The sequence below is a fragment of the Hemitrygon akajei genome, chromosome 18 (genome assembly GCF_048418815.1).
Source record: "Hemitrygon akajei chromosome 18, sHemAka1.3, whole genome shotgun sequence".
NCBI lineage: Eukaryota > Metazoa > Chordata > Chondrichthyes > Myliobatiformes > Dasyatidae > Hemitrygon > Hemitrygon akajei.
In genome coordinates this window covers 67,855,050-67,870,173 of record NC_133141.1, presented here as the reverse complement: position 1 = coordinate 67,870,173, position 15,124 = coordinate 67,855,050, and positions in this window count along the sequence as shown.

Below are 15,124 nucleotides of genomic sequence, written 5' to 3'. Positions count from 1 at the left end.
TGTCCTCTGGTCCTCGACTCCCGCACTACAGGAAACATCCTCTCCACATACACTCTATCTGTGCCCTCTGGTCCTAGACTCCCCCACTATAGGAAACATCCTCTACACATCCACTCTATCTGTGCCCTCTGGTCCTAGACGCCCACACAACAGGAAACATCCTCTCCACATCCACTCTCTGTGCTCGCATCCTAGACTCCTCCACTACAGGAAACATCCTCTCCACATCCACTCTATCTGTGTTCTCTGGTCCTAGACTCCCACACTACAGGAAACATCCTCTCCACATCCAATCTGTGTCCTCTGTTCCTAGACTCCCCCACTACAGGAAACATACTCTCCACATCCAATCTGTGTCCTCTGGTCCTAGACTCCCCCACTGTAGGAAACATCCTCTCCACATCCACTCTATCTGTGTCCTCTGATCCTAGACTCCTCCACTATAGGAAACATCCTCTCCACATCCACTCTATCTGTGTCCTCTGGTCCTAGACTCCCACACTATAGGAAACTTCCTCTCCACATCCACTCTATCTGTGTCCTCTGGTACTAGACACCCCCACTATAGGAAACTTCCTCTCGACATCCACTCTATCTGTGTCCTCTGGTCCTAGACTCCCCCACTATAGGAAACATCTTCTCCACATCCACTCTATCTGTGCCCTCTGGTACTAGACTCCCCCACTATAGGAAACATCCTCTCCACATCCACTCTATCTGTGCCCTCTGGTCCTAGACTCCCCCACTATAGGAAACATCCTCTCCACATCCACTCTATCTGTGTCCTCTGGTACTAGACTCCCCCACTACAGGAAACATCCTCTCCACATCCACTCTATCTGTGCCCTCGGGTCCTCGACTCCCGCACTACAGGAAACATCCTCTCCACATCCACTCTATCTGTGTCCTCTGGTACTAGACTCCCCCACTATAGGAAACATCCTCTCCACATCCACTCTATCTGTGCCCTCGGGTCCTCGACTCCCGCACTACAGGAAACATCCTCTCCACATCCACTCTATCTGTGTCCTCTGGTCCTAGACTCCCGCACTACAGGAAACATCCTCTCCACATCCACTCTATCTGTGCCCTCGGGTCCTCGACTCCCCCACTATAGGAAACATCCTCTCCACATCCACTCTATCTGTGTCCTCTGGTCCTAGACACCCCCACTATAGGAAACATCCTCTCCACATCCACTCTATCTGTGTCCTCTGGTCCTAGACTCCCGCACTACAGGAAACATCCTTTCCACATCCACTCTATCTGTGTCCTCTGGTCCTAGACTCCCGCACTACAGGAAACATCCTCTCCACATCCACTCTATCTGTGCCCTCGGGTCCTCGACTCCCCCACTATAGGAAACATCCTCTCCACATCCACTCAATCTGTGCCCTCGGGTCCTCGACTCCCCCACTACAGGAAACATCCTCTCCACATCCACTCTATCTGTGTCCTCTGGTCCTAGACTCCCGCACTACAGGAAACATCCTCTCCACATCCACTCTATCTGTGTCCTCTGGTCCTAGACTCCCTCACTATAGGAAACATCCTCTCCACATCCACTCTATCTGTGTTCTCTGGTCCGAAACTCCCCCACTATAGGAAACATCCTCTCCACATCCACTATATCTGTGTCCTCTGGTCCTAGACTCCCCCACTATAGGAAACATCCTCTACACATCCACTCTGTCTGTCTCCTCTGGTCCTCGACTCCCGCACTACAGGAAACATCCTCTCCACATACACTCTATCTGTGCCCTCTGGTCCTAGACTCCCCCACTATAGGAAACATCCTCTACACATCCACTCTATCTGTGCCCTCTGGTCCTAGACGCCCACACTACAGGAAACATCCTCTCCACATCCACTCTCTGTGCTCGCATCCTAGACTCCTCCACTACAGGAAACATCCTCTCCACATCCACTCTATCTGTGTTCTCTGGTCCTAGACTCCCACACTACAGGAAACATCCTCTCCACATCCAATCTGTGTCCTCTGGTCCTAGACTCCCCCACTACAGGAAACATCCTCTCCACATCCACTCTATCTGTGTCCACTGATCCTAGACTTCCCCACTATCGGAAACATCCTCTCCACATCCACTCTATGTGTCCTCTGGTCCTAGACTCCCCCACTATAGGAAACATCCTCACCACATCCACTCTATCTGTTCCTCTGTTCCTAGACTCCCCCACTATAGGAAACGTCCACTCCACATCCACTCTGTGCCCTCTGGTCCTAGACTCCCCTAATATAGGATACATCCTCTCCACATCCACTCTATCGGTGTCCACTGGTTCTAGACTCCCCCACTATAGCAAACATCTTCTCCACGTCCACTCTATCTGTGTCCTCTGGTCCTAGACGCCCCCACTATAGGAAACGTCCTCTCCACATCCACTCGATCTTTCCCTCTGGTCCTAGACTCCCCCACTATAGGAAACATCCTCTCCACATCCACTCTATCTGTGTCCTCTGGTCCTAGACTCCCCCGCAATAAGAAACATCCTCTCCACATCCACTCTATCTGTGTCCACTGGTCCTAGATTCCCCCGCAATATGAAACATCCTCTCCACATCCAATGTATCTGTGTCCTCTGGTCCTAGACTCCCCCACGGTAGGAAACATCCTCTCCACATCCAATCTATCTGTGTCCTCTGGTCCTAGACTCCCCCACTGTAGGAAACATCCTCGCCACATCCACTCTATCTGTGTCCTCTGGTCCTAGACTCCCCCACTATAGGAAACATCCTCTCCACATCCACTCTATCTGTGTCCTCTGGTCCTAGACTCCCCCACTATAGGAAACATCCTCTCCACATCCACTCCATCTCTGCCCTCTGGTCCTAGACTCCCCCACTATAGGAAACATCCTCTCCACATCCACTCTATCTGTGTCCTCTGGTCCTCGACTCCCGCACTACAGGAAACATCCTCTCCACATACACTCTCTGTGCTCGGGTCCTAGACTCCTCCACTACAGGAAACATCCTCTCCACATCCACTCTATCTGTGTTCTCTGGTCCTAGACTTCCCCACTATAGGAAACATCCTCTCCACATCTACTCTATCTGTGCCCTCTGGTCATAGACTCCCCTAATGTAGGAAACATCCTCTCCACATCCAATCTATCTGTGTCCTCTGGTCCTAGACTCCCCCACTATAGGAAACATCCTCTACACATCCACTCTGTCTGTGTCCTCTGGTCCTCGACTCCCGCACTACAGGAAACATCCTCTCCACATACACACTATCTGTGCCCTCTGGTCCTAGACTCCCCCACTATAGGAAACATCCTCTACACATCCACTCTATCTGTGCCCTCTGGTCCTAGACGCCCACACAACAGGAAACATCCTCTCCACATCCACTCTCTGTGCTCGCATCCTAGACTCCTCCACTACAGGAAACATCCTCTCCACATCCACTCTATCTGTGTTCTCTGGTCCTAGACTCCCACACTACAGGAAACATCCTCTCGACATCCAATCTGTGTCCTCTGTTCCTAGACTCCCCCACTACAGGAAACATACTCTCCACATCCAATCTGTGTCCTCTGGTCCTAGACTCCCCCACTGTAGGAAACATCCTCTCCACATCCACTCTATCTGTGTCCTCTGATCCTAGACTCCTCCACTATAGGAAACATCCTCTCCACATCCACTCTATCTGTGTCCTCTGGTCCTAGACTCCCACACTATAGGAAACTTCCTCTCCACATCCACTCTATCTGTGTCCTCTGGTACTAGACACCCCCACTATAGGAAACTTCCTCTCGACATCCACTCTATCTGTGTCCTCTGGTCCTAGACTCCCCCACTATAGGAAACATCTTCTCCACATCCACTCTATCTGTGCCCTCTGGTACTAGACTCCCCCACTATAGGAAACATCCTCTCCACATCCACTCTATCTGTGCCCTCTGGTCCTAGACTCCCCCACTATAGGAAACATCCTCTCCACATCCACTCTATCTGTGTCCTCTGGTACTAGACTCCCCCACTACAGGAAACATCCTCTCCACATCCACTCTATCTGTGCCCTCGGGTCCTCGACTCCCGCACTACAGGAAACATCCTCTCCACATCCACTCTATCTGTGTCCTCTGGTACTAGACTCCCCCACTATAGGAAACATCCTCTCCACATCCACTCTATCTGTGCCCTCGGGTCCTCGACTCCCGCACTACAGGAAACATCCTCTCCACATCCACTCTATCTGTGTCCTCTGGTCCTAGACTCCCGCACTACAGGAAACATCCTCTCCACATCCACTCTATCTGTGCCCTCGGGTCCTCGACTCCCCCACTATAGGAAACATCCTCTCCACATCCACTCTATCTGTGTCCTCTGGTCCTAGACACCCGCACTACAGGAAACATCCTCTCCACATCCACTCTATCTGTGTCCTCTGGTCCTAGACTCCCGCACTACAGGAAACATCCTTTCCACATCCACTCTATCTGTGTCCTCTGGTCCTAGACTCCCGCACTACAGGAAACATCCTCTCCACATCCACTCTATCTGTGCCCTCGGGTCCTCGACTCCCCCACTATAGGAAACATCCTCTCCACATCCACTCTATCTGTGCCCTCGGGTCCTCGACTCCCCCACTACAGGATACATCCTCTCCACATCCACTCTATCTGTGTCCTCTGGTCCTAGACTCCCGCACTACAGGAAACATCCTCTCCACATCCACCCTATCTGTGTCCTCTGGTCCTAGACTCCCTCACTATAGGAAACATCCTCTCCACATCCACTCTATCTGTGTTCTCTGGTCCGAAACTCCCCCACTATAGGAAACATCCTCTCCACATCCACTATATCTGTGTCCTCTGGTCCTAGACTCCCCCACTATAGGAAACATCCTCTACACATCCACTCTGACTGTGTCCTCTGGTCCTCGACTCCCGCACTACAGGAAACATCCTCTCCACATACACTCTATCTGTGCCCTCTGGTCCTAGACTCCCCCACTATAGGAAACATCCTCTACACATCCACTCTATCTGTGCCCTCTGGTCCTAGACGCCCACACTACAGGAAACATCCTCTCCACATCCACTCTCTGTGCTCGCATCCTAGACTCCTCCACTACAGGAAACATCCTCTCCACATCCACTCTATCTGTGTTCTCTGGACCTAGACTCCCACACTACAGGAAACATCCTCTCCACATCCAATCTGTGTCCTCTGGTACTAGACTCCCCCACTACAGGAAACATCCTCTCCACATCCACTCTATCTGTGTCCACTGATCCTAGACTTCCCCACTATCGGAAACATCCTCTCCACATCCACTCTATGTGTCCTCTGGTCCTAGACTCCCCCACTATAGGAAACATCCTCACCACATCCACTCTATCTGTGTCCTCTGTTCCTAGACTCCCCCACTATAGGAAACGTCCACTCCACATCCACTCTGTGCCCTCTGGTCCTAGACTCCCCTAGTATAGGAAACATCCTCTCCACATCCACTCTATCTGTGTCCTCTGGTTCTAGACTCCCCCACTATAGCAAACATCTTCTCCACGTCCACTCTATCTGTGTCCTCTGGTCCTAGACGCCCCCACTATAGGAAACGTCCTCTCCACATCCACTCGATCTTTCCCTCTGGTCCTAGACTCCCCCACTATAGGAAACATCCTCTCCACATCCACTCTATCTGTGTCCTCTGGTCCTAGACTCCCCCGCAATAAGAAACATCCTCTCCACATCCACTCTATCTGTGTCCACTGGTCCTAGATTCCCCCGCAATATGAAACATCCTCTCCACATCCAATGTATCTGTGTCCTCTGGTCCTAGACTCCCCCACGGTAGGAAACATCCTCTCCACATCCAATCTATCTGTGTCCTCTGGTCCTAGACTCCCCCACTGTAGGAAACATCCTCGCCACATCCACTCTATCTGTGTCCTCTGGTCCTAGACTCCCCCACTATAGGAAACATCCACTCCACATCCACTCTATCTGGGTCCTCTGGTCCTAGACTCCCCCACTATAGGAAACATCCTCTCCACATCCACTCCATCTCTGCCCTCTGGTCCTAGACTCCCCCACTATACGAAACATCCTCTCCACATCCACTCTATCTGTGTCCTCTGGTCATAGACTCCCTCACTATAGGAAACATCCTCTCCACATCCACTCTATCTGTGTACTCTGGTCCTAGACTCCCTCACTATAGGAAATATCCTCTCCACATCCACTCTATCTGTGTCCTCTGGTCCTCGACTCCCGCACTACAGGAAACATCCTCTCCACATACACTCTCTGTGCTCGGGTCCTAGACTCCTCCACTACAGGAAACATCCTCTCCACATCCACTCTATCTGTGTTCTCTGGTCCTAGACTTCCCCACTATAGGAAACATCCTCTCCACATCTACTCTATCTGTGCCCTCTGGTCATAGACTCCCCTAATGTTGGAAACATCCTCTCCACATCCAATCTATCTGTGTCCTCTGGTCCTAGACTCCCCCACTATAGGAAACATCCTCTACACATCCACTCTGTCTGTGTCCTCTGGTCCTCGACTCCCGCACTACAGGAAACATCCTCTCCACATCCACTCTATCTGTGCCCTCTGGTCCTAGACGCCCACACAACAGGAAACATCCTCTCCACATCCACTCTCTGTGCTCGCATCCTAGACTCCTCCACTGCAGGAAACATCCTCTCCACATCCACTCTATCTGTGTTCTCTTGTCCTAGACTCCCACACTACAGGAAACATCCTCTCCACATCCAATCTGTGTCCTCTGTTCCTAGACTCCCCCACTACAGGAAACATCCTCTCCACATCCAATCTGTGTCCTCTGGTCCTAGACTCCCCCACTACTGGAAACATCCTCTCCACATCCACTCTATCTGTGTCCACTGATCCTAGACTTCCCCACTATCGGAAACATCCTCTCCACATCCACTCTATGTGTCCTCTGGTCCTAGACTCCCCCACTATAAGAAACATCCTCACCACATCCACTCTGTCTGTGTCCTCTGTTCCTAGACTCCCCCACTATAGGAAATGTCCACTCCACATCCACTCTGTGCCCTCTGGTCCTAGACTCCCCTAATATAGGAAACATCCTCTCCACATCCACTCTATCTGTGTCCTCTGGTTCTAGACTCCCCCACTATAGCAAACATCTTCTCCACGTCCACTATATCTGTGTCCTCTGGTCCTAGATTCCCTCGCAATATGAAACATCCTTTCCACATCCAATGTATCTGTGTCCTCTGGTCATAGACTCCCCTAATGTAGGAAACATCCTCTCCACATCCAATCTATCTGTGTCCTCTGGTCCTAGACTCCCCCACTATAGGAAACATCCTCTACACATCCACTCTGTCTGTGTCCTCTGGTCCTCGACTCCCGCACTACAGGAAACATCCTCTCCACATACACACTATCTGTGCCCTCTGGTCCTAGACTCCCCCACTATAGGAAACATCCTCTACACATCCACTCTATCTGTGCCCTCTGGTCCTAGACGCCCACACAACAGGAAACATCCTCTCCACATCCACTCTCTGTGCTCGCATCCTAGACTCCTCCACTACAGGAAACATCCTCTCCACATCCACTCTATCTGTGTTCTCTGGTCCTAGACTCCCACACTACAGGAAACATCCTCTCCACATCCAATCTGTGTCCTCTGTTCCTAGACTCCCCCACTACAGGAAACATACTCTCCACATCCAATCTGTGTCCTCTGGTCCTAGACTCCCCCACTGTAGGAAACATCCTCTCCACATCCACTCTATCTGTGTCCTCTGATCCTAGACTCCTCCACTATAGGAAACATCCTCTCCACATCCACTCTATCTGTGTCCTCTGGTCCTAGACTCCCACACTATAGGAAACTTCCTCTCCACATCCACTCTATCTGTGTCCTCTGGTACTAGACACCCCCACTATAGGAAACTTCCTCTCGACATCCACTCTATCTGTGTCCTCTGGTCCTAGACTCCCCCACTATAGGAAACATCTTCTCCACATCCACTCTATCTGTGCCCTCTGGTACTAGACTCCCCCACTATAGGAAACATCCTCTCCACATCCACTCTATCTGTGCCCTCTGGTCCTAGACTCCCCCACTATAGGAAACATCCTCTCCACATCCACTCTATCTGTGTCCTCTGGTACTAGACTCCCCCACTACAGGAAACATCCTCTCCACATCCACTCTATCTGTGCCCTCGGGTCCTCGACTCCCGCACTACAGGAAACATCCTCTCCACATCCACTCTATCTGTGTCCTCTGGTACTAGACTCCCCCACTATAGGAAACATCCTCTCCACATCCACTCTATCTGTGCCCTCGGGTCCTCGACTCCCGCACTACAGGAAACATCCTCTCCACATCCACTCTATCTGTGTCCTCTGGTCCTAGACTCCCGCACTACAGGAAACATCCTCTCCACATCCACTCTATCTGTGCCCTCGGGTCCTCGACTCCCCCACTATAGGAAACATCCTCTCCACATCCACTCTATCTGTGTCCTCTGGTCCTAGACACCCGCACTACAGGAAACATCCTCTCCACATCCACTCTATCTGTGTCCTCTGGTCCTAGACTCCCGCACTACAGGAAACATCCTTTCCACATCCACTCTATCTGTGTCCTCTGGTCCTAGACTCCCGCACTACAGGAAACATCCTCTCCACATCCACTCTATCTGTGCCCTCGGGTCCTCGACTCCCCCACTATAGGAAACATCCTCTCCACATCCACTCTATCTGTGCCCTCGGGTCCTCGACTCCCCCACTACAGGATACATCCTCTCCACATCCACTCTATCTGTGTCCTCTGGTCCTAGACTCCCGCACTACAGGAAACATCCTCTCCACATCCACCCTATCTGTGTCCTCTGGTCCTAGACTCCCTCACTATAGGAAACATCCTCTCCACATCCACTCTATCTGTGTTCTCTGGTCCGAAACTCCCCCACTATAGGAAACATCCTCTCCACATCCACTATATCTGTGTCCTCTGGTCCTAGACTCCCCCACTATAGGAAACATCCTCTACACATCCACTCTGACTGTGTCCTCTGGTCCTCGACTCCCGCACTACAGGAAACATCCTCTCCACATACACTCTATCTGTGCCCTCTGGTCCTAGACTCCCCCACTATAGGAAACATCCTCTACACATCCACTCTATCTGTGCCCTCTGGTCCTAGACGCCCACACTACAGGAAACATCCTCTCCACATCCACTCTCTGTGCTCGCATCCTAGACTCCTCCACTACAGGAAACATCCTCTCCACATCCACTCTATCTGTGTTCTCTGGTCCTAGACTCCCACACTACAGGAAACATCCTCTCCACATCCAATCTGTGTCCTCTGGTACTAGACTCCCCCACTACAGGAAACATCCTCTCCACATCCACTCTATCTGTGTCCACTGATCCTAGACTTCCCCACTATCGGAAACATCCTCTCCACATCCACTCTATGTGTCCTCTGGTCCTAGACTCCCCCACTATAGGAAACATCCTCACCACATCCACTCTATCTGTGTCCTCTGTTCCTAGACTCCCCCACTATAGGAAATATCCTCTCCACATCCACTCTATCTGTGTCCTCTGGTCCTCGACTCCCGCACTACAGGAAACATCCTCTCCACATCCACTCTATCTGTGTACTCTGGTCCTAGACTCCCTCACTATAGGAAATATCCTCTCCACATCCACTCTATCTGTGTCCTCTGGTCCTCGACTCCCGCACTACAGGAAACATCCTCTCCACATACACTCTCTGTGCTCGGGTCCTAGACTCCTCCACTACAGGAAACATCCTCTCCACATCCACTCTATCTGTGTTCTCTGGTCCTAGACTTCCCCACTATAGGAAACATCCTCTCCACATCTACTCTATCTGTGCCCTCTGGTCATAGACTCCCCTAATGTTGGAAACATCCTCTCCACATCCAATCTATCTGTGTCCTCTGGTCCTAGACTCCCCCACTATAGGAAACATCCTCTACACATCCACTCTGTCTGTGTCCTCTGGTCCTCGACTCCCGCACTACAGGAAACATCCTCTCCACATCCACTCTATCTGTGCCCTCTGGTCCTAGACGCCCACACAACAGGAAACATCCTCTCCACATCCACTCTCTGTGCTCGCATCCTAGACTCCTCCACTGCAGGAAACATCCTCTCCACATCCACTCTATCTGTGTTCTCTTGTCCTAGACTCCCACACTACAGGAAACATCCTCTCCACATCCAATCTGTGTCCTCTGTTCCTAGACTCCCCCACTACAGGAAACATCCTCTCCACATCCAATCTGTGTCCTCTGGTCCTAGACTCCCCCACTACTGGAAACATCCTCTCCACATCCACTCTATCTGTGTCCACTGATCCTAGACTTCCCCACTATCGGAAACATCCTCTCCACATCCACTCTATGTGTCCTCTGGTCCTAGACTCCCCCACTATAAGAAACATCCTCACCACATCCACTCTGTCTGTGTCCTCTGTTCCTAGACTCCCCCACTATAGGAAATGTCCACTCCACATCCACTCTGTGCCCTCTGGTCCTAGACTCCCCTAATATAGGAAACATCCTCTCCACATCCACTCTATCTGTGTCCTCTGGTTCTAGACTCCCCCACTATAGCAAACATCTTCTCCACGTCCACTATATCTGTGTCCTCTGGTCCTAGATTCCCTCGCAATATGAAACATCCTTTCCACATCCAATGTATCTGTGTCCTCTGGTCATAGACTCCCCTAATGTAGGAAACATCCTCTCCACATCCAATCTATCTGTGTCCTCTGGTCCTAGACTCCCCCACTATAGGAAACATCCTCTACACATCCACTCTGTCTGTGTCCTCTGGTCCTCGACTCCCGCACTACAGGAAACATCCTCTCCACATACACACTATCTGTGCCCTCTGGTCCTAGACTCCCCCACTATAGGAAACATCCTCTACACATCCACTCTATCTGTGCCCTCTGGTCCTAGACGCCCACACAACAGGAAACATCCTCTCCACATCCACTCTCTGTGCTCGCATCCTAGACTCCTCCACTACAGGAAACATCCTCTCCACATCCACTCTATCTGTGTTCTCTGGTCCTAGACTCCCACACTACAGGAAACATCCTCTCCACATCCAATCTGTGTCCTCTGTTCCTAGACTCCCCCACTACAGGAAACATACTCTCCACATCCAATCTGTGTCCTCTGGTCCTAGACTCCCCCACTGTAGGAAACATCCTCTCCACATCCACTCTATCTGTGTCCTCTGATCCTAGACTCCTCCACTATAGGAAACATCCTCTCCACATCCACTCTATCTGTGTCCTCTGGTCCTAGACTCCCACACTATAGGAAACTTCCTCTCCACATCCACTCTATCTGTGTCCTCTGGTACTAGACACCCCCACTATAGGAAACTTCCTCTCGACATCCACTCTATCTGTGTCCTCTGGTCCTAGACTCCCCCACTATAGGAAACATCTTCTCCACATCCACTCTATCTGTGCCCTCTGGTACTAGACTCCCCCACTATAGGAAACATCCTCTCCACATCCACTCTATCTGTGCCCTCTGGTCCTAGACTCCCCCACTATAGGAAACATCCTCTCCACATCCACTCTATCTGTGTCCTCTGGTACTAGACTCCCCCACTACAGGAAACATCCTCTCCACATCCACTCTATCTGTGCCCTCGGGTCCTCGACTCCCGCACTACAGGAAACATCCTCTCCACATCCACTCTATCTGTGTCCTCTGGTACTAGACTCCCCCACTATAGGAAACATCCTCTCCACATCCACTCTATCTGTGCCCTCGGGTCCTCGACTCCCGCACTACAGGAAACATCCTCTCCACATCCACTCTATCTGTGTCCTCTGGTCCTAGACTCCCGCACTACAGGAAACATCCTCTCCACATCCACTCTATCTGTGCCCTCGGGTCCTCGACTCCCCCACTATAGGAAACATCCTCTCCACATCCACTCTATCTGTGTCCTCTGGTCCTAGACTCCCGCACTACAGGAAACATCCTTTCCACATCCACTCTATCTGTGTCCTCTGGTCCTAGACTCCCGCACTACAGGAAACATCCTCTCCACATCCACTCTATCTGTGCCCTCGGGTCCTCGACTCCCCCACTATAGGAAACATCCTCTCCACATCCACTCTATCTGTGCCCTCGGGTCCTCGACTCCCCCACTACAGGATACATCCTCTCCACATCCACTCTATCTGTGTCCTCTGGTCCTAGACTCCCGCACTACAGGAAACATCCTCTCCACATCCACCCTATCTGTGTCCTCTGGTCCTAGACTCCCTCACTATAGGAAACATCCTCTCCACATCCACTCTATCTGTGTTCTCTGGTCCGAAACTCCCCCACTATAGGAAACATCCTCTCCACATCCACTATATCTGTGTCCTCTGGTCCTAGACTCCCCCACTATAGGAAACATCCTCTACACATCCACTCTGACTGTGTCCTCTGGTCCTCGACTCCCGCACTACAGGAAACATCCTCTCCACATACACTCTATCTGTGCCCTCTGGTCCTAGACTCCCCCACTATAGGAAACATCCTCTACACATCCACTCTATCTGTGCCCTCTGGTCCTAGACGCCCACACTACAGGAAACATCCTCTCCACATCCACTCTCTGTGCTCGCATCCTAGACTCCTCCACTACAGGAAACATCCTCTCCACATCCACTCTATCTGTGTTCTCTGGTCCTAGACTCCCACACTACAGGAAACATCCTCTCCACATCCAATCTGTGTCCTCTGGTACTAGACTCCCCCACTACAGGAAACATCCTCTCCACATCCACTCTATCTGTGTCCACTGATCCTAGACTTCCCCACTATCGGAAACATCCTCTCCACATCCACTCTATGTGTCCTCTGGTCCTAGACTCCCCCACTATAGGAAACATCCTCACCACATCCACTCTATCTGTGTCCTCTGTTCCTAGACTCCCCCACTATAGGAAACGTCCACTCCACATCCACTCTGTGCCCTCTGGTCCTAGACTCCCCTAGTATAGGAAACATCCTCTCCACATCCACTCTATCTGTGTCCTCTGGTTCTAGACTCCCCCACTATAGCAAACATCTTCTCCACGTCCACTCTATCTGTGTCCTCTGGTCCTAGACGCCCCCACTATAGGAAACGTCCTCTCCACATCCACTCGATCTTTCCCTCTGGTCCTAGACTCCCCCACTATAGGAAACATCCTCTCCACATCCACTCTATCTGTGTCCTCTGGTCCTAGACTCCCCCGCAATAAGAAACATCCTCTCCACATCCACTCTATCTGTGTCCACTGGTCCTAGATTCCCCCGCAATATGAAACATCCTCTCCACATCCAATGTATCTGTGTCCTCTGGTCCTAGACTCCCCCACGGTAGGAAACATCCTCTCCACATCCAATCTATCTGTGTCCTCTGGTCCTAGACTCCCCCACTGTAGGAAACATCCTCGCCACATCCACTCTATCTGTGTCCTCTGGTCCTAGACTCCCCCACTATAGGAAACATCCACTCCACATCCACTCTATCTGGGTCCTCTGGTCCTAGACTCCCCCACTATAGGAAACATCCTCTCCACATCCACTCCATCTCTGCCCTCTGGTCCTAGACTCCCCCACTATACGAAACATCCTCTCCACATCCACTCTATCTGTGTCCTCTGGTCATAGACTCCCTCACTATAGGAAACATCCTCTCCACATCCACTCTATCTGTGTACTCTGGTCCTAGACTCCCTCACTATAGGAAATATCCTCTCCACATCCACTCTATCTGTGTCCTCTGGTCCTCGACTCCCGCACTACAGGAAACATCCTCTCCACATACACTCTCTGTGCTCGGGTCCTAGACTCCTCCACTACAGGAAACATCCTCTCCACATCCACTCTATCTGTGTTCTCTGGTCCTAGACTTCCCCACTATAGGAAACATCCTCTCCACATCTACTCTATCTGTGCCCTCTGGTCATAGACTCCCCTAATGTTGGAAACATCCTCTCCACATCCAATCTATCTGTGTCCTCTGGTCCTAGACTCCCCCACTATAGGAAACATCCTCTACACATCCACTCTGTCTGTGTCCTCTGGTCCTCGACTCCCGCACTACAGGAAACATCCTCTCCACATCCACTCTATCTGTGCCCTCTGGTCCTAGACGCCCACACAACAGGAAACATCCTCTCCACATCCACTCTCTGTGCTCGCATCCTAGACTCCTCCACTGCAGGAAACATCCTCTCCACATCCACTCTATCTGTGTTCTCTTGTCCTAGACTCCCACACTACAGGAAACATCCTCTCCACATCCAATCTGTGTCCTCTGTTCCTAGACTCCCCCACTACAGGAAACATCCTCTCCACATCCAATCTGTGTCCTCTGGTCCTAGACTCCCCCACTACTGGAAACATCCTCTCCACATCCACTCTATCTGTGTCCACTGATCCTAGACTTCCCCACTATCGGAAACATCCTCTCCACATCCACTCTATGTGTCCTCTGGTCCTAGACTCCCCCACTATAAGAAACATCCTCACCACATCCACTCTGTCTGTGTCCTCTGTTCCTAGACTCCCCCACTATAGGAATTGTCCACTCCACATCCACTCTGTGCCCTCTGGTCCTAGACTCCCCTAATATAGGAAACATCCTCTCCACATCCACTCTATCTGTGTCCTCTGGTTCTAGACTCCCCCACTATAGCAAACATCTTCTCCACGTCCACTATATCTGTGTCCTCTGGTCCTAGATTCCCTCGCAATATGAAACATCCTTTCCACATCCAATGTATCTGTGTCCTCTGGTCCTAGACTCCCCCACGGTAGGAAACATCCTCTCCACATCCACTCGATTTGTGCCCTCTGGTCCTAGACTCCCCCACTATAGGAAACATCCTCTCCACATCCACTCTATCTGTGTCCTCTGGTCCTAGACTCCCCCGCAATAAGAAACATCCTCTCCACATCCTCTCTATCTGTGTACACTGGTCCTAGATTCCCTCGCAATATGAAACATCCTTTCCACATCCAATGTATCTGTGTCCTCTGGTCCTAGACTCCCCCACGGTAGGAAACATCCTCTCCACA